Below are 17,990 nucleotides of genomic sequence, written 5' to 3' on the forward strand. Positions count from 1 at the left end.
ATCCATTATGCTCTGCATGCAGGGGTTTGAATCCCATCCTCATCGTGTAACAATTAAAATTCTGTGCTTTATTTTGGCACTGGTAGATTTTGACTTTCACAAACACTGGTAAAATTGCTGACTGCCACAGCGAGCCACGGACTTGGTATCTGAGTGGTGAAGGCGATGAACTGCATGTGTGGATTATAACCCACCTCTTCACAAAACATTTGTTATTTCCTCTCTTACATGGCCCCACCATAAAATAGAATCCCTGCTCAAGCCTCGAGCGACTAATAAGATTCAGGTATTGAGAATAGCTTCACCAAGGGCAACCTCAATGGTGGGATTGAACCGACACCTCAACACACTTAATCAAGCACTTGAGACCACTCGGCCTGACAAAACATTTGTTAAATGTCTCGATGGGATCGACACATGGCCCTGCCATTGCTCTACCTCACTTTCATTGATTTGAATCTGGGGTTTACATACAGCAACAACAATTTTTAAGATCATTTGCCAACTCAAAAATCTGGGTGAGGTGGCCGAGTGGTTAAGGCGGGACTGCTAATCCATTATGCTCTGCATGCATGGTTCGAATCCCATCCTCATCGGTGTAACATTAAATTCTGTGCTTTATTTTGGCACTGGAAGATTTTGACTTTCACAACACTGTAAAATTGCTGACTGCCACAGCGAGAGCACAGGACTTGGTATCTGAGTGGTTGAAGGCGATGAACCTGCATGTGTGGATTATAACACCAACCTCTTCACAAAACATTTGTTATTCCTCTCTTACATGGCCCCACATGAAATAGAATCCCTGCTCAAGCCTCGAGCAACTAATAAGATTCAGGTATTGAAGAATAGCTTCACCAAGGGCAACCTCAATGGTGGGATTTGAACCGACACCTCAACACACTTAATCAAGCACTTGAGACCACTCGGCCTGACAAAACATTTGTTAAATGTCTCGATGGGATCGACACATGGCCCTGCCATTGCTCTACCTCACTTTCATTGATTTCATCTGGGTTTACATACAGCAACAACAGTTTTTTAAGATCATTTGCCACTTCAAAAAAACATGGTGAGGTGGCCGAGTGGTTAAGGCGATGGACTGCTAATCCATTATGCTCTGCATGCATGGGTTCGAATCCCATCCTCATCGTGTAAATTTAAATTCTGTGCTTTATTTTGGCACTGGAAGATTTTGACTTTCACAAACACTGGTAAAATTGCTGACTGCCACAGCGAGAGCACAGGACTTGGTATCTGAGTGGTGAAGGCGATGAACTGCATGTGTGGATTAAACACCAACCTCTTCACAAAACATTTGTTATTTCCTCTCTTACATGGCCCCACATGAAAATAGAATCCCTGCTCAAGCCTCGAGCGACTAATAAGATTCAGGTATTGAAGAATAGCTTCACCAAGGGCAACCTCAATGGTGGGATTTGAACCGACACCTCAACACACTTAATCAAGCACTTGAGACCACTCGGCCTGACAAACATTTGTTAAATGTCTCGATGGGATCGACACATGGCCCTGCCATTGCTCTACCTCACTTTCATTGATTTCAATCTGGGGTTTACATACAGCAACAACAGATTTTTAAGATCATTTGCCAATTTTAAAAAAATCAGGGTGAGGTGGCCGAGTGGTTAAGGTGATGGACTGCTAATCCATTATGCTCTGCATGCATGGGTTCGAATCCCATCCTCATCGTGTAACAATTTAAATTCTGTGCTTTATTTTGGCACTGGTAGATTTTGACTTTCACAAACACTGGTAAAATTGCTGACTGCCACAGCGAGAGCACAGGACTTGGTATCTGAGTGGTGAAGGCGATGAACTGCATGTGTGGATTATAACACCAACCTCTTCACAAAACATTTGTTATTTCCTCTCTTACATGGCCCCACATGAAAATAGAATCCCTGCTCAAGCCTCGAGCGACTAATAAGATTCAGGTATTGAAGAATAGCTTCACCAAGGGCAACCTCAATGGTGGGATTTGAACCGACACCTCAACACACTTAATCAAGCACTTGAGACCACTCGGCCTGACAAAACATTTGTTAAATGTCTCGATGGGATCGACACATGGCCCTGCCATTGCTCTACCTCACTTTCATTGATTTCAATCTGGGGTTTACATACAGCAACAACAGTTTTTTAAGATCATTTGCCACTTCAAAATAACAGGATGAGGTGGCCGAGTGGTTAAGGCGATGGACTGCTAATCCATTATGCTCTGCATGCATGGGTTCGAATCCCATCCTCATCGTGTAATAATTTAAATTCTGTGCTTTATTTTGGCACTGGAAGATTTTGACTTTCACAAACACTGGTAAAATTGCTGACTGCCACAGCGAGAGCACAGGACTTGGTATCTGAGTGGTGAAGGCGATGAACTGCATGTGTGGATTATAACAACAACCAAGTCTCGATGTGATCGACACATGGCCCTGCCATTGCTCTACCTCACTTTCATTGATTTCAATCTGGGGTTTACATACAGCAACAACAGTTTTTTAAGATCATTTGCCACTTCAAAAATAACAGGATGAGGTGGCCGAGTGGTTAAGGCGATGGACTGCTAATCCATTATGCTCTGCATGCATGGGTTCGAATCCCATCCTCATCGTGTAATAATTTAAATTCTGTGCTTTATTTTGGCACTGGAAGATTTTGACTTTCACAAACACTGGTAAAATTGCTGACTGCCACAGCGAGAGCACAGGACTTGGTATCTGAGTGGTGAAGGCGATGAACTGCATGTGTGGATTATAACACCAACCTCTTCACAAAACATTTGTTATTTCCTCTCTTACATGGCCCCACATGAAAATAGAATCCCTGCTCAAGCCTCGAGCGACTAATAAGATTCAGGTATTGAAGAATAGCTTCACCAAGGGCAACCTCAATGGTGGGATTTGAACCGACACCTCAACACACTTAATCAAGCACTTGAGACCACTCGGCCTGACAAAACATTTGTTAAATGTCTCGATGGGATCGACACATGGCCCTGCCATTGCTCTACCTCACTTTCATTGATTTCAATCTGGGGTTTACATACAGCAACAACAGATTTTTAAGATCATTTGCCAATTCAAAAAAATCAGGATGAGGTGGCCGAGTGGTTAAGGCGATGGACTGCTAATCCATTATGCTCTGCATGCATGGGTTCGAATCCCATCCTCATCGTGTAACAATTTAAATTCTGTGCTTTATTTTGGCACTGGTAGATTTTGACTTTCACAAACACTGGTAAAATTGCTGACTGCCACAGCGAGAGCACAGGACTTGGTATCTGAGTGGTGAAGGCGATGAACTGCATGTGTGGATTATAACACCAACCTCTTCACAAAACATTTGTTATTTCCTCTCTTACATGGCCCCACATGAAAATAGAATCCCTGCTCAAGCCTCGAGCGACTAATAAGATTCAGGTATTGAAGAATAGCTTCACCAAGGGCAACCTCAATTGTGGGATTTGAACCGAAACCTCAACACACTTAATCAAGCACTTGAGACCACTCGGCCTGACAAAACATTTGTTAAATGTCTCGATGGGATCGACACATGGCCCTGCCATTGCTCTACCTCACTTTCATTGATTTCAATCTGGGGTTTACATACAGCAACAACAGATTTTTAAGATCATTTGCCAATTCAAAAAATCAGGGTGAGGTGGCCGAGTGGTTAAGGCGATGGACTGCTAATCCATTATGCTCTGCATGATTGGGTTCGAATCCCATCCTCATTGTGTAACAATTAAAATTCTGTGCTTTATTTTGGCACTGGAAGATTTTGACTTTCACAAACACTGGTAAAATTGCTGACTGCCACAGCGAGAGCACAGGACTTGGTATCTGAGTGGTGAAGGCGATGAACTGCATGTGTGGATTATAACACCAACCTCTTCACAAAACATTTGTTATTTCCTCTCTTACATGGCCCCACATGAAAATAGAATCCCTGCTCAAGCCTCGAGCGACTAATAAGATTCAGGTATTGAAGAATAGCTTCACCAAGGGCAACCTCAATGGTGGGATTTGAACCGACACCTCAACACACTTAATCAAGCACTTGAGACCACTCGGCCTGACAAAACATTTGTTAAATGTCTCGATGGGATCGACACATGGCCCTGCCATTGCTCTACCTCACTTTCATTGATTTCAATCTGGGGTTTACATACAGCAACAACAGTTTTTAAGATCATTTGCCACTTCAAAAACAGGATGAGGTGGCCGAGTGGTTAAGGCGATGGACTGCTAATCCATTATGCTCTGCATGCATGGGTTCGAATCCCATCCTCATCGTGTAATAATTTAAATTCTGTGCTTTATTTTGGCACTGGAAGATTTTGACTTTCACAAACACTGGTAAAATTGCTGACTGCCACAGCGAGAGCACAGGACTTGGTATCTGAGTGGTGAAGGCGATGAACTGCATGTGTGGATTATAACAACAACCAAGTCTCGATGTGATCGACACATGGCCCTGCCATTGCTCTACCTCACTTTCATTGATTTCAATCTGGGGTTTACATACAGCAACAACAGTTTTTTAAGATCATTTGCCACTTCAAAAAAAACAGGATGAGGTGGCCGAGTGGTTAAGGCGATGGACTGCTAATCCATTATGCTCTGCATGCATGGGTTCGAATCCCATCCTCATCGTGTAACAATTAAATTCTGTGCTTTATTTTGGCACTGGAAGATTTTGACTTTCACAAACACTGGTAAAATTGCTGACTGCCACAGCGAGAGCACAGGACTTGGTATCTGAGTGGTGAAGGCGATGAACTGCATGTGTGGATTATAACACCAACCTCTTCACAAAACATTTGTTATTTCCTCTCTTACATGGCCCCACATGAAAATAGAATCCCTGCTCAAGCCTCGAGCGACTAATAAGATTCAGGTATTGAAGAATAGCTTCACCAAGGGCAACCTCAATGGTGGGATTTGAACCGACACCTCAACACACTTAATCAAGCACTTGAGACCACTCGGCCTGACAAAACATTTGTTAAATGTCTCGATGGGATCGACACATGGCCCTGCCATTGCTCTACCTCACTTTCATTGATTTCAATCTGGGGTTTACATACAGCAACAACAGATTTTTAAGATCATTTGCCAATTCAAAAAAAATCAGGGTGAGGTGGCCGAGTGGTTAAGGCGATGGACTGCTAATCCATTATGCTCTGCATGCATGGGTTCGAATCCCATCCTCATCGTGTAACAATTTAAATTCTGTGCTTTATTTTGGCACTGGTAGATTTTGACTTTCACAAACACTGGTAAAATTGCTGACTGCCACAGCGAGAGCACAGGACTTGGTATCTGAGTGGTGAAGGCGATGAACTGCATGTGTGGATTATAACACCAACCTCTTCACAAAACATTTGTTATTTCCTCTCTTACATGGCCCCACATGAAAATAGAATCCCTGCTCAAGCCTCGAGCGACTAATAAGATTCAGGTATTGAAGAATAGCTTCACCAAGGGCAACCTCAATGGTGGGATTTGAACCGACACCTCAACACACTTAATCAAGCACTTGAGACCACTCGGCCTGACAAAACATTTGTTAAATGTCTCGATGGGATCGACACATGGCCCTGCCATTGCTCTACCTCACTTTCATTGATTTCAATCTGGGGTTTACATACAGCAACAACAGTTTTTTAAGATCATTTGCCACTTCAAAAATAACAGGATGAGGTGGCCGAGTGGTTAAGGCGATGGACTGCTAATCCATTATGCTCTGCATGCATGGGTTCGAATCCCATCCTCATCGTGTAATAATTTAAATTCTGTGCTTTATTTTGGCACTGGAAGATTTTGACTTTCACAAACACTGGTAAAATTGCTGACTGCCACAGCGAGAGCACAGGACTTGGTATCTGAGTGGTGAAGGCGATGAACTGCATGTGTGGATTATAACAACAACCAAGTCTCGATGTGATCGACACATGGCCCTGCCATTGCTCTACCTCACTTTCATTGATTTCAATCTGGGGTTTACATACAGCAACAACAGATTTTTAAGATCATTTGCCACTTCAAAAATAACAGGATGAGGTGGCCGAGTGGTTAAGGCGATGGACTGCTAATCCATTATGCTCTGCATGCATGGGTTCGAATCCCATCCTCATCGTGTAATAATTTAAATTCTGTGCTTTATTTTGGCACTGGAAGATTTTGACTTTCACAAACACTGGTAAAATTGCTGACTGCCACAGCGAGAGCACAGGACTTGGTATCTGAGTGGTGAAGGCGATGAACTGCATGTGTGGATTATAACACCAACCTCTTCACAAAACATTTGTTATTTCCTCTCTTACATGGCCCCACATGAAAATAGAATCCCTGCTCAAGCCTCGAGCGACTAATAAGATTCAGGTATTGAAGAATAGCTTCACCAAGGGCAACCTCAATGGTGGGATTTGAACCGACACCTCAACACACTTAATCAAGCACTTGAGACCACTCGGCCTGACAAAACATTTGTTAAATGTCTCGATGGGATCGACACATGGCCCTGCCATTGCTCTACCTCACTTTCATTGATTTCAATCTGGGGTTTACATACAGCAACAACAGTTTTTTAAGATCATTTGCCACTTCAAAAATAACAGGATGAGGTGGCCGAGTGGTTAAGGCGATGGACTGCTAATCCATTATGCTCTGCATGCATGGGTTCGAATCCCATCCTCATCGTGTAACAATTTAAATTCTGTGCTTTATTTTGGCACTGGAAGATTTTGACTTTCACAAACACTGGTAAAATTGCTGACTGCCACAGCGAGAGCACAGGACTTGGTATCTGAGTGGTGAAGGCGATGAACTGCATGTGTGGATTATAACACCAACCTCTTCACAAAACATTTGTTATTTCCTCTCTTACATGGCCCCACATGAAAATAGAATCCCTGCTCAAGCCTCGAGCGACTAATAAGATTCAGGTATTGAAGAATAGCTTCACCAAGGGCAACCTCAATGGTGGGATTTGAACCGACACCTCAACACACTTAATCAAGCACTTGAGACCACTCGGCCTGACAAAACATTTGTTAAATGTCTCGATGGGATCGACACATGGCCCTGCCATTGCTCTACCTCACTTTCATTGATTTCAATCTGGGGTTTACATACAGCAACAACAGATTTTTAAGATCATTTGCCAATTCAAAAAAAACAGGGTGAGGTGGCCGAGTGGTTAAGGCGATGGACTGCTAATCCATTATGCTCTGCATGCATGGGTTCGAATCCCATCCTCATCGTGTAACAATTAAATTCTGTGCTTTATTTTGGCACTGGAAGATTTTGACTTTCACAAACACTGGTAAAATTGCTGACTGCCACAGCGAGAGCACAGGACTTGGTATCTGAGTGGTGAAGGCGATGAACTGCATGTGTGGATTATAACACCAACCTCTTCACAAAACATTTGTTATTTCCTCTCTTACATGGCCCCACATGAAAATAGAATCCCTGCTCAAGCCTCGAGCGACTAATAAGATTCAGGTATTGAAGAATAGCTTCACCAAGGGCAACCTCAATGGTGGGATTTGAACCGACACCTCAACACACTTAATCAAGCACTTGAGACCACTCGGCCTGACAAAACATTTGTTAAATGTCTCGATGGGATCGACACATGGCCCTGCCATTGCTCTACCTCACTTTCATTGATTTCAATCTGGGGTTTACATACAGCAACAACAGATTTTTAAGATCACTTGCCACTTCAAAAAAATCAGGGTGAGGTGGCCGAGTGGTGAAGGCGATGGACTGCTAATCCATTATGCTCTGCATGCATGGGTTCGAATCCCATCCTCATCGTGTAACAATTAAAATTCTGTGCTTTATTTTGGCACTGGTAGATTTTGACTTTCACAAACACTGGTAAAATTGCTGACTGCCACAGCGAGAGCACAGGACTTGGTATCTGAGTGGTGAAGGCGATGAACTGCATGTGTGGATTATAACACCAACCTCTTCACAAAACATTTGTTATTTCCTCTCTTACATGGCCCCACATGAAAATAGAATCCCTGCTCAAGCCTCGAGCGACTAATAAGATTCAGGTATTGAAGAATAGCTTCACCAAGGGCAACCTCAATGGTGGGATTTGAACCGACACCTCAACACACTTAATCAAGCACTTGAGACCACTCGGCCTGACAAAACATTTGTTAAATGTCTCGATGGGATCGACACATGGCCCTGCCATTGCTCTACCTCACTTTCATTGATTTCAATCTGGGGTTTACATACAGCAACAACAGATTTTTAAGATCATTTGCCAATTCAAAAAAAACAGGGAGGTGGCCGAGTGGTTAAGGCGATGGACTGCTAATCCATTATGCTCTGCATGCATGGGTTCGAATCCCATCCTCATCGTGTAACAATTAAAATTCTGTGCTTTATTTTGGCACTGGAAGATTTTGACTTTCACAAACACTGGTAAAATTGCTGACTGCCACAGCGAGAGCACAGGACTTGGTATCTGAGTGGTGAAGGCGATGAACTGCATGTGTGGATTATAACACCAACCTCTTCACAAAACATTTGTTATTTCCTCTCTTACATGGCCCCACATGAAAATAGAATCCCTGCTCAAGCCTCGAGCGACTAATAAGATTCAGGTATTGAAGAATAGCTTCACCAAGGGCAACCTCAATGGTGGGATTTGAACCGACACCTCAACACACTTAATCAAGCACTTGAGACCACTCGGCCTGACAAAACATTTGTTAAATGTCTCGATGGGATCGACACATGGCCCTGCCATTGCTCTACCTCACTTTCATTGATTTCAATCTGGGGTTTACATACAGCAACAACAGATTTTTAAGATCATTTGCCAATTCAAAAAAAACAGGGTGAGGTGGCCGAGTGGTTAAGGCGATGGACTGCTAATCCATTATGCTCTGCATGCATGGGTTCGAATCCCATCCTCATCGTGTAACAATTAAAATTCTGTGCTTTATTTTGGCACTGGTAGATTTTGACTTTCACAAACACTGGTAAAATTGCTGACTGCCACAGCGAGAGCACAGGACTTGGTATCTGAGTGGTGAAGGCGATGAACTGCATGTGTGGATTATAACACCAACCTCTTCACAAAACATTTGTTATTTCCTCTCTTACATGGCCCCACATGAAAATAGAATCCCTGCTCAAGCCTCGAGCGACTAATAAGATTCAGGTATTGAAGAATAGCTTCACCAAGGGCAACCTCAATGGTGGGATTTGAACCGACACCTCAACACACTTAATCAAGCACTTGAGACCACTCGGCCTGACAAAACATTTGTTAAATGTCTCGATGGGATCGACACATGGCCCTGCCATTGCTCTACCTCACTTTCATTGATTTCAATCTGGGGTTTACATACAGCAACAACAGATTTTTAAGATCATTTGCCAATTCAAAAAAACAGGGTGAGGTGGCCGAGTGGTTAAGGCGATGGACTGCTAATCCATTATGCTCTGCATGCATGGGTTCGAATCCCATCCTCATCGTGTAACAATTAAAATTCTGTGCTTTATTTTGGCACTGGTAGATTTTGACTTTCACAAACACTGGTAAAATTGCTGACTGCCACAGCGAGAGCACAGGACTTGGTATCTGAGTGGTGAAGGCGATGAACTGCATGTGTGGATTATAACACCAACCTCTTCACAAAACATTTGTTATTTCCTCTCTTACATGGCCCCACATGAAAATAGAATCCCTGCTCAAGCCTCGAGCGACTAATAAGATTCAGGTATTGAAGAATAGCTTCACCAAGGGCAACCTCAATGGTGGGATTTGAACCGACACCTCAACACACTTAATCAAGCACTTGAGACCACTCGGCCTGACAAAACATTTGTTAAATGTCTCGATGGGATCGACACATGGCCCTGCCATTGCTCTACCTCACTTTCATTGATTTCAATCTGGGGTTTACATACAGCAACAACAGTTTTTTAAGATCACTTGCCACTTCAAAAAAACAGGGTGAGGTGGCCGAGTGGTGAAGGCGATGGACTGCTAATCCATTATGCTCTGCATGCATGGGTTCGAATCCCATCCTCATCGTGTAACAATTTAAATTCTGTGCTTTATTTTGGCACTGGTAGATTTTGACTTTCACAAACACTGGTAAAATTGCTGACTGCCACAGCGAGAGCACAGGACTTGGTATCTGAGTGGTGAAGGCGATGAACTGCATGTGTGGATTATAACACCAACCTCTTCACAAAACATTTGTTATTTCCTCTCTTACATGGCCCCACATGAAAATAGAATCCCTGCTCAAGCCTCGAGCGACTAATAAGATTCAGGTATTGAAGAATAGCTTCACCAAGGGCAACCTCAATGGTGGGATTTGAACCGACACCTCAACACACTTAATCAAGCACTTGAGACCACTCGGCCTGACAAAACATTTGTTAAATGTCTCGATGGGATCGACACATGGCCCTGCCATTGCTCTACCTCACTTTCATTGATTTCAATCTGGGGTTTACATACAGCAACAACAGTTTTTAAGATCATTTGCCAATTAAAAAAAATCAGGGTGAGGTGGCCGAGTGGTTAAGGCGATGGACTGCTAATCCATTATGCTCTGCATGCATGGGTTCGAATCCCATCCTCATCGTGTAACAATTTAAATTCTGTGCTTTATTTTGGCACTGGTAGATTTTGACTTTCACAAACACTGGTAAAATTGCTGACTGCCACAGCGAGAGCACAGGACTTGGTATCTGAGTGGTGAAGGCGATGAACTGCATGTGTGGATTATAACACCAACCTCTTCACAAAACATTTGTTATTTCCTCTCTTACATGGCCCCACATGAAAATAGAATCCCTGCTCAAGCCTCGAGCGACTAATAAGATTCAGGTATTGAAGAATAGCTTCACCAAGGGCAACCTCAATGGTGGGATTTGAACCGACACCTCAACACACTTAATCAAGCACTTGAGACCACTCGGCCTGACAAAACATTTGTTAAATGTCTCGATGGGATCGACACATGGCCCTGCCATTGCTCTACCTCACTTTCATTGATTTCAATCTGGGGTTTACATACAGCAACAACAGTTTTTTAAGATCATTTGCCACTTCAAAAATAACAGGATGAGGTGGCCGAGTGGTTAAGGCGATGGACTGCTAATCCATTATGCTCTGCATGCATGGGTTCGAATCCCATCCTCATCGTGTAATAATTTAAATTCTGTGCTTTATTTTGGCACTGGAAGATTTTGACTTTCACAAACACTGGTAAAATTGCTGACTGCCACAGCGAGAGCACAGGACTTGGTATCTGAGTGGTGAAGGCGATGAACTGCATGTGTGGATTATAACACCAACCAAGTCTCGATGGGATCGACACATGGCCCTGCCATTGCTCTACCTCACTTTCATTGATTTCAATCTGGGGTTTACATACAGCAACAACAGTTTTTTAAGATCATTTGCCAATAAAAAAAAAATCAGGGTGAGGTGGCCGAGTGGTTAAGGCGATGGACTGCTAATCCATTATGCTCTGCATGCATGGGTTCGAATCCCATCCTCATCGTGTAACAATTAAAATTCTGTGCTTTATTTTGGCACTGGTAGATTTTGACTTTCACAAACACTGGTAAAATTGCTGACTGCCACAGCGAGAGCACAGGACTTGGTATCTGAGTGGTGAAGGCGATGAACTGCATGTGTGGATTATAACACCAACCTCTTCACAAAACATTTGTTATTTCCTCTCTTACATGGCCCCACATGAAAATAGAATCCCTGCTCAAGCCTCGAGCGACTAATAAGATTCAGGTATTGAAGAATAGCTTCACCAAGGGCAACCTCAATGGTGGGATTTGAACCGACACCTCAACACACTTAATCAAGCACTTGAGACCACTCGGCCTGACAAAACATTTGTTAAATGTCTCGATGGGATCGACACATGGCCCTGCCATTGCTCTACCTCACTTTCATTGATTTCAATCTGGGGTTTACATACAGCAACAACAGTTTTTTAAGATCATTTGCCACTTCAAAAATAACAGGATGAGGTGGCCGAGTGGTTAAGGCGATGGACTGCTAATCCATTATGCTCTGCATGCATGGGTTCGAATCCCATCCTCATCGTGTAATAATTTAAATTCTGTGCTTTATTTTGGCACTGGAAGATTTTGACTTTCACAAACACTGGTAAAATTGCTGACTGCCACAGCGAGAGCACAGGACTTGGTATCTGAGTGGTGAAGGCGATGAACTGCATGTGTGGATTATAACACCAACCAAGTCTCGATGGGATCGACACATGGCCCTGCCATTGCTCTACCTCACTTTCATTGATTTCAATCTGGGGTTTACATACAGCAACAACAGTTTTTAAGATCATTTGCCAATAAAAAAAAATCAGGGTGAGGTGGCCGAGTGGTTAAGGCGATGGACTGCTAATCCATTATGCTCTGCATGCATGGGTTCGAATCCCATCCTCATCGTGTAACAATTTAAATTCTGTGCTTTATTTTGGCACTGGTAGATTTTGACTTTCACAAACACTGGTAAAATTGCTGACTGCCACAGCGAGAGCACAGGACTTGGTATCTGAGTGGTGAAGGCGATGAACTGCATGTGTGGATTATAACACCAACCTCTTCACAAAACATTTGTTATTTCCTCTCTTACATGGCCCCACATGAAAATAGAATCCCTGCTCAAGCCTCGAGCGACTAATAAGATTCAGGTATTGAAGAATAGCTTCACCAAGGGCAACCTCAATGGTGGGATTTGAACCGACACCTCAACACACTTAATCAAGCACTTGAGACCACTCGGCCTGACAAAACATTTGTTAAATGTCTCGATGGGATCGACACATGGCCCTGCCATTGCTCTACCTCACTTTCATTGATTTCAATCTGGGGTTTACATACAGCAACAACAGTTTTTTAAGATCATTTGCCACTTCAAAAATAACAGGATGAGGTGGCCGAGTGGTTAAGGCGATGGACTGCTAATCCATTATGCTCTGCATGCATGGGTTCGAATCCCATCCTCATCGTGTAATAATTTAAATTCTGTGCTTTATTTTGGCACTGGAAGATTTTGACTTTCACAAACACTGGTAAAATTGCTGACTGCCACAGCGAGAGCACAGGACTTGGTATCTGAGTGGTGAAGGCGATGAACTGCATGTGTGGATTATAACACCAACCAAGTCTCGATGGGATCGACACATGGCCCTGCCATTGCTCTACCTCACTTTCATTGATTTCAATCTGGGGTTTACATACAGCAACAACAGATTTTTAAGATCATTTGCCAATTCAAAAAAAATCAGGGTGAGGTGGCCGAGTGGTTAAGGCGATGGACTGCTAATCCATTATGCTCTGCATGCATGGGTTCGAATCCCATCCTCATCGTGTAACAATTAAAATTCTGTGCTTTATTTTGGCACTGGAAGATTTTGACTTTCACAAACACTGGTAAAATTGCTGACTGCCACAGCGAGAGCACAGGACTTGGTATCTGAGTGGTGAAGGCGATGAACTGCATGTGTGGATTATAACACCAACCTCTTCACAAAACATTTGTTATTTCCTCTCTTACATGGCCCCACATGAAAATAGAATCCCTGCTCAAGCCTCGAGCGACTAATAAGATTCAGGTATTGAAGAATAGCTTCACCAAGGGCAACCTCAATGGTGGGATTTGAACCGACACCTCAACACACTTAATCAAGCACTTGAGACCACTCGGCCTGACAAAACATTTGTTAAATGTCTCGATGGGATCGACACATGGCCCTGCCATTGCTCTACCTCACTTTCATTGATTTCAATCTGGGGTTTACATACAGCAACAACAGATTTTTAAGATCATTTGCCAATTCAAAAAAATCAGGGTGAGGTGGCCGAGTGGTTAAGGCGATGGACTGCTAATCCATTATGCTCTGCATGCATGGGTTCGAATCCCATCCTCATCGTGTAACAATTTAAATTCTGTGCTTTATTTTGGCACTGGTAGATTTTGACTTTCACAAACACTGGTAAAATTGCTGACTGCCACAGCGAGAGCACAGGACTTGGTATCTGAGTGGTGAAGGCGATGAACTGCATGTGTGGATTATAACACCAACCTCTTCACAAAACATTTGTTATTTCCTCTCTTACATGGCCCCACATGAAAATAGAATCCCTGCTCAAGCCTCGAGCGACTAATAAGATTCAGGTATTGAAGAATAGCTTCACCAAGGGCAACCTCAATGGTGGGATTTGAACCGACACCTCAACACACTTAATCAAGCACTTGAGACCACTCGGCCTGACAAAACATTTGTTAAATGTCTCGATGGGATCGACACATGGCCCTGCCATTGCTCTACCTCACTTTCATTGATTTCAATCTGGGGTTTACATACAGCAACAACAGATTTTTAAGATCATTTGCCAATTCAAAAAAATCAGGGTGAGGTGGCCGAGTGGTTAAGGCGATGGACTGCTAATCCATTATGCTCTGCATGCATGGGTTCGAATCCCATCCTCATCGTGTAACAATTTAAATTCTGTGCTTTATTTTGGCACTGGTAGATTTTGACTTTCACAAACACTGGTAAAATTGCTGACTGCCACAGCGAGAGCACAGGACTTGGTATCTGAGTGGTGAAGGCGATGAACTGCATGTGTGGATTATAACACCAACCTCTTCACAAAACATTTGTTATTTCCTCTCTTACATGGCCCCACATGAAAATAGAATCCCTGCTCAAGCCTCGAGCGACTAATAAGATTCAGGTATTGAAGAATAGCTTCACCAAGGGCAACCTCAATGGTGGGATTTGAACCGACACCTCAACACACTTAATCAAGCACTTGAGACCACTCGGCCTGACAAAACATTTGTTAAATGTCTCGATGGGATCGACACATGGCCCTGCCATTGCTCTACCTCACTTTCATTGATTTCAATCTGGGGTTTACATACAGCAACAACAGTTTTTTAAGATCATTTGCCACTTCAAAAATAACAGGATGAGGTGGCCGAGTGGTTAAGGCGATGGACTGCTAATCCATTATGCTCTGCATGCATGGGTTCGAATCCCATCCTCATCGTGTAATAATTTAAATTCTGTGCTTTATTTTGGCACTGGAAGATTTTGACTTTCACAAACACTGGTAAAATTGCTGACTGCCACAGCGAGAGCACAGGACTTGGTATCTGAGTGGTGAAGGCGATGAACTGCATGTGTGGATTATAACAACAACAAGTCTCGATGTGATCGACACATGGCCCTGCCATTGCTCTACCTCACTTTCATTGATTTCAATCTGGGGTTTACATACAGCAACAACAGATTTTTAAGATCATTTGCCAATAAAAAAAATCAGGGTGAGGTGGCCGAGTGGTTAAGGCGATGGACTGCTAATCCATTATGCTCTGCATGCATGGGTTCGAATCCCATCCTCATCGTGTAACAATTTAAATTCTGTGCTTTATTTTGGCACTGGTAGATTTTGACTTTCACAAACACTGGTAAAATTGCTGACTGCCACAGCGAGAGCACAGGACTTGGTATCTGAGTGGTGAAGGCGATGAACTGCATGTGTGGATTATAACACCAACCTCTTCACAAAACATTTGTTATTTCCTCTCTTACATGGCCCCACATGAAAATAGAATCCCTGCTCAAGCCTCGAGCGACTAATAAGATTCAGGTATTGAAGAATAGCTTCACCAAGGGCAACCTCAATGGTGGGATTTGAACCGACACCTCAACACACTTAATCAAGCACTTGAGACCACTCGGCCTGACAAAACATTTGTTAAATGTCTCGATGGGATCGACACATGGCCCTGCCATTGCTCTACCTCACTTTCATTGATTTCAATCTGGGGTTTACATACAGCAACAACAGTTTTTTAAGATCATTTGCCACTTCAAAAATAACAGGATGAGGTGGCCGAGTGGTTAAGGCGATGGACTGCTAATCCATTATGCTCTGCATGCATGGGTTCGAATCCCATCCTCATCGTGTAATAATTTAAATTCTGTGCTTTATTTTGGCACTGGAAGATTTTGACTTTCACAAACACTGGTAAAATTGCTGACTGCCACAGCGAGAGCACAGGACTTGGTATCTGAGTGGTGAAGGCGATGAACTGCATGTGTGTATTATAACAACAACCAAGTCTCGATGTGATCGACACATGGCCCTGCCATTGCTCTACCTCACTTTCATTGATTTCAATCTGGGGTTTACATACAGCAACAACAGATTTTTAAGATCATTTGCCAATAAAAAAAAATCAGGGTGAGGTGGCCGAGTGGTTAAGGCGATGGACTGCTAATCCATTATGCTCTGCATGCATGGGTTCGAATCCCATCCTCATCGTGTAACAATTTAAATTCTGTGCTTTATTTTGGCACTGGTAGATTTTGACTTTCACAAACACTGGTAAAATTGCTGACTGCCACAGCGAGAGCACAGGACTTGGTATCTGAGTGGTGAAGGCGATGAACTGCATGTGTGGATTATAACACCAACCTCTTCACAAAACATTTGTTATTTCCTCTCTTACATGGCCCCACATGAAAATAGAATCCCTGCTCAAGCCTCGAGCGACTAATAAGATTCAGGTATTGAAGAATAGCTTCACCAAGGGCAACCTCAATGGTGGGATTTGAACCGACACCTCAACACACTTAATCAAGCACTTGAGACCACTCGGCCTGACAAAACATTTGTTAAATGTCTCGATGGGATCGACACATGGCCCTGCCATTGCTCTACCTCACTTTCATTGATTTCAATCTGGGGTTTACATACAGCAACAACAGTTTTTTAAGATCATTTGCCACTTCAAAAATAACAGGATGAGGTGGCCGAGTGGTTAAGGCGATGGACTGCTAATCCATTATGCTCTGCATGCATGGGTTCGAATCCCATCCTCATCGTGTAATAATTTAAATTCTGTGCTTTATTTTGGCACTGGAAGATTTTGACTTTCACAAACACTGGTAAAATTGCTGACTGCCACAGCGAGAGCACAGGACTTGGTATCTGAGTGGTGAAGGCGATGAACTGCATGTGTGGATTATAACAACAACCAAGTCTCGATGTGATCGACACATGGCCCTGCCATTGCTCTACCTCACTTTCATTGATTTCAATCTGGGGTTTACATACAGCAACAACAGATTTTTAAGATCATTTGCCAATTCAAAAAAATCAGGGTGAGGTGGCCGAGTGGTTAAGGCGATGGACTGCTAATCCATTATGCTCTGCATGCATGGGTTCGAATCCCATCCTCATCGTGTAACAATTAAAATTCTGTGCTTTATTTTGGCACTGGAAGATTTTGACTTTCACAAACACTGGTAAAATTGCTGACTGCCACAGCGAGAGCACAGGACTTGGTATCTGAGTGGTGAAGGCGATTAACTGCATGTGTGGATTATAACACCAACCTCTTCACAAAACATTTGTTATTTCCTCTCTTACATGGCCCCACATGAAAATAGAATCCCTGCTCAAGCCTCGAGCGACTAATAAGATTCAGGTATTGAAGAATAGCTTCACCAAGGGCAACCTCAATGGTGGGATTTGAACCGACACCTCAACACACTTAATCAAGCACTTGAGACCACTCGGCCTGACAAAACATTTGTTAAATGTCTCGATGGGATCGACACATGGCCCTGCCATTGCTCTACCTCACTTTCATTGATTTCAATCTGGGGTTTACATACAGCAACAACAGTTTTTTAAGATCATTTGCCACTTCAAAAATAACAGGATGAGGTGGCCGAGTGGTTAAGGCGATGGACTGCTAATCCATTATGCTCTGCATGCATGGGTTCGAATCCCATCCTCATCGTGTAACAATTTAAATTCTGTGCTTTATTTTGGCACTGGTAGATTTTGACTTTCACAAACACTGGTAAAATTGCTGACTGCCACAGCGAGAGCACAGGACTT

The 17,990-nt window shown here is 43.1% G+C and overlaps 29 non-coding genes across 29 annotated transcripts; all 29 read left to right on the plus strand.

Moving 5' to 3' along the window:
- Positions 1-1,071: 1,071 nt before the first annotated feature.
- On the plus strand, positions 1,072-1,153 carry trnas-gcu (transfer RNA serine (anticodon GCU)). Its single transcript has one exon. It is a non-coding gene; the product is annotated as a tRNA-Ser (tRNA).
- A 1,040-nt stretch (positions 1,154-2,193) lies between these two features.
- On the plus strand, positions 2,194-2,275 carry trnas-gcu (transfer RNA serine (anticodon GCU)). Its single transcript has one exon. It is a non-coding gene; the product is annotated as a tRNA-Ser (tRNA).
- Positions 2,276-2,553: 278 nt separating this feature from the next.
- Positions 2,554-2,635, plus strand: trnas-gcu (transfer RNA serine (anticodon GCU)). The gene has a single exon. It is a non-coding gene; the product is annotated as a tRNA-Ser (tRNA).
- A 481-nt stretch (positions 2,636-3,116) lies between these two features.
- On the plus strand, positions 3,117-3,198 carry trnas-gcu (transfer RNA serine (anticodon GCU)). The gene has a single exon. It is a non-coding gene; the product is annotated as a tRNA-Ser (tRNA).
- Positions 3,199-4,237: 1,039 nt separating this feature from the next.
- On the plus strand, positions 4,238-4,319 carry trnas-gcu (transfer RNA serine (anticodon GCU)). Its single transcript has one exon. It is a non-coding gene; the product is annotated as a tRNA-Ser (tRNA).
- Positions 4,320-4,597: 278 nt separating this feature from the next.
- On the plus strand, positions 4,598-4,679 carry trnas-gcu (transfer RNA serine (anticodon GCU)). The gene has a single exon. It is a non-coding gene; the product is annotated as a tRNA-Ser (tRNA).
- Positions 4,680-5,160: 481 nt separating this feature from the next.
- On the plus strand, positions 5,161-5,242 carry trnas-gcu (transfer RNA serine (anticodon GCU)). The gene has a single exon. It is a non-coding gene; the product is annotated as a tRNA-Ser (tRNA).
- Positions 5,243-5,723: 481 nt separating this feature from the next.
- Positions 5,724-5,805, plus strand: trnas-gcu (transfer RNA serine (anticodon GCU)). The gene has a single exon. It is a non-coding gene; the product is annotated as a tRNA-Ser (tRNA).
- Positions 5,806-6,083: 278 nt separating this feature from the next.
- On the plus strand, positions 6,084-6,165 carry trnas-gcu (transfer RNA serine (anticodon GCU)). The gene has a single exon. It is a non-coding gene; the product is annotated as a tRNA-Ser (tRNA).
- A 481-nt stretch (positions 6,166-6,646) lies between these two features.
- Positions 6,647-6,728, plus strand: trnas-gcu (transfer RNA serine (anticodon GCU)). The gene has a single exon. It is a non-coding gene; the product is annotated as a tRNA-Ser (tRNA).
- Positions 6,729-7,209: 481 nt separating this feature from the next.
- On the plus strand, positions 7,210-7,291 carry trnas-gcu (transfer RNA serine (anticodon GCU)). The gene has a single exon. It is a non-coding gene; the product is annotated as a tRNA-Ser (tRNA).
- Positions 7,292-8,895: 1,604 nt separating this feature from the next.
- On the plus strand, positions 8,896-8,977 carry trnas-gcu (transfer RNA serine (anticodon GCU)). Its single transcript has one exon. It is a non-coding gene; the product is annotated as a tRNA-Ser (tRNA).
- A 480-nt stretch (positions 8,978-9,457) lies between these two features.
- trnas-gcu (transfer RNA serine (anticodon GCU)) lies at positions 9,458-9,539 on the plus strand. Its single transcript has one exon. It is a non-coding gene; the product is annotated as a tRNA-Ser (tRNA).
- Positions 9,540-10,581: 1,042 nt separating this feature from the next.
- Positions 10,582-10,663, plus strand: trnas-gcu (transfer RNA serine (anticodon GCU)). Its single transcript has one exon. It is a non-coding gene; the product is annotated as a tRNA-Ser (tRNA).
- Positions 10,664-11,144: 481 nt separating this feature from the next.
- On the plus strand, positions 11,145-11,226 carry trnas-gcu (transfer RNA serine (anticodon GCU)). The gene has a single exon. It is a non-coding gene; the product is annotated as a tRNA-Ser (tRNA).
- A 279-nt stretch (positions 11,227-11,505) lies between these two features.
- Positions 11,506-11,587, plus strand: trnas-gcu (transfer RNA serine (anticodon GCU)). The gene has a single exon. It is a non-coding gene; the product is annotated as a tRNA-Ser (tRNA).
- A 481-nt stretch (positions 11,588-12,068) lies between these two features.
- On the plus strand, positions 12,069-12,150 carry trnas-gcu (transfer RNA serine (anticodon GCU)). Its single transcript has one exon. It is a non-coding gene; the product is annotated as a tRNA-Ser (tRNA).
- Positions 12,151-12,427: 277 nt separating this feature from the next.
- Positions 12,428-12,509, plus strand: trnas-gcu (transfer RNA serine (anticodon GCU)). Its single transcript has one exon. It is a non-coding gene; the product is annotated as a tRNA-Ser (tRNA).
- A 481-nt stretch (positions 12,510-12,990) lies between these two features.
- On the plus strand, positions 12,991-13,072 carry trnas-gcu (transfer RNA serine (anticodon GCU)). The gene has a single exon. It is a non-coding gene; the product is annotated as a tRNA-Ser (tRNA).
- A 279-nt stretch (positions 13,073-13,351) lies between these two features.
- trnas-gcu (transfer RNA serine (anticodon GCU)) lies at positions 13,352-13,433 on the plus strand. Its single transcript has one exon. It is a non-coding gene; the product is annotated as a tRNA-Ser (tRNA).
- Positions 13,434-13,914: 481 nt separating this feature from the next.
- trnas-gcu (transfer RNA serine (anticodon GCU)) lies at positions 13,915-13,996 on the plus strand. Its single transcript has one exon. It is a non-coding gene; the product is annotated as a tRNA-Ser (tRNA).
- A 481-nt stretch (positions 13,997-14,477) lies between these two features.
- Positions 14,478-14,559, plus strand: trnas-gcu (transfer RNA serine (anticodon GCU)). Its single transcript has one exon. It is a non-coding gene; the product is annotated as a tRNA-Ser (tRNA).
- A 481-nt stretch (positions 14,560-15,040) lies between these two features.
- On the plus strand, positions 15,041-15,122 carry trnas-gcu (transfer RNA serine (anticodon GCU)). The gene has a single exon. It is a non-coding gene; the product is annotated as a tRNA-Ser (tRNA).
- A 276-nt stretch (positions 15,123-15,398) lies between these two features.
- On the plus strand, positions 15,399-15,480 carry trnas-gcu (transfer RNA serine (anticodon GCU)). Its single transcript has one exon. It is a non-coding gene; the product is annotated as a tRNA-Ser (tRNA).
- Positions 15,481-15,961: 481 nt separating this feature from the next.
- trnas-gcu (transfer RNA serine (anticodon GCU)) lies at positions 15,962-16,043 on the plus strand. Its single transcript has one exon. It is a non-coding gene; the product is annotated as a tRNA-Ser (tRNA).
- Positions 16,044-16,321: 278 nt separating this feature from the next.
- Positions 16,322-16,403, plus strand: trnas-gcu (transfer RNA serine (anticodon GCU)). The gene has a single exon. It is a non-coding gene; the product is annotated as a tRNA-Ser (tRNA).
- A 481-nt stretch (positions 16,404-16,884) lies between these two features.
- On the plus strand, positions 16,885-16,966 carry trnas-gcu (transfer RNA serine (anticodon GCU)). Its single transcript has one exon. It is a non-coding gene; the product is annotated as a tRNA-Ser (tRNA).
- A 278-nt stretch (positions 16,967-17,244) lies between these two features.
- Positions 17,245-17,326, plus strand: trnas-gcu (transfer RNA serine (anticodon GCU)). The gene has a single exon. It is a non-coding gene; the product is annotated as a tRNA-Ser (tRNA).
- A 481-nt stretch (positions 17,327-17,807) lies between these two features.
- Positions 17,808-17,889, plus strand: trnas-gcu (transfer RNA serine (anticodon GCU)). The gene has a single exon. It is a non-coding gene; the product is annotated as a tRNA-Ser (tRNA).
- The last annotated feature ends 101 nt before the right edge of the window (positions 17,890-17,990 follow it).

The sequence above is a fragment of the Oncorhynchus kisutch genome, unplaced genomic scaffold (genome assembly GCF_002021735.2).
Source record: "Oncorhynchus kisutch isolate 150728-3 unplaced genomic scaffold, Okis_V2 scaffold2508, whole genome shotgun sequence".
Lineage (NCBI taxonomy): Eukaryota > Metazoa > Chordata > Actinopteri > Salmoniformes > Salmonidae > Oncorhynchus > Oncorhynchus kisutch.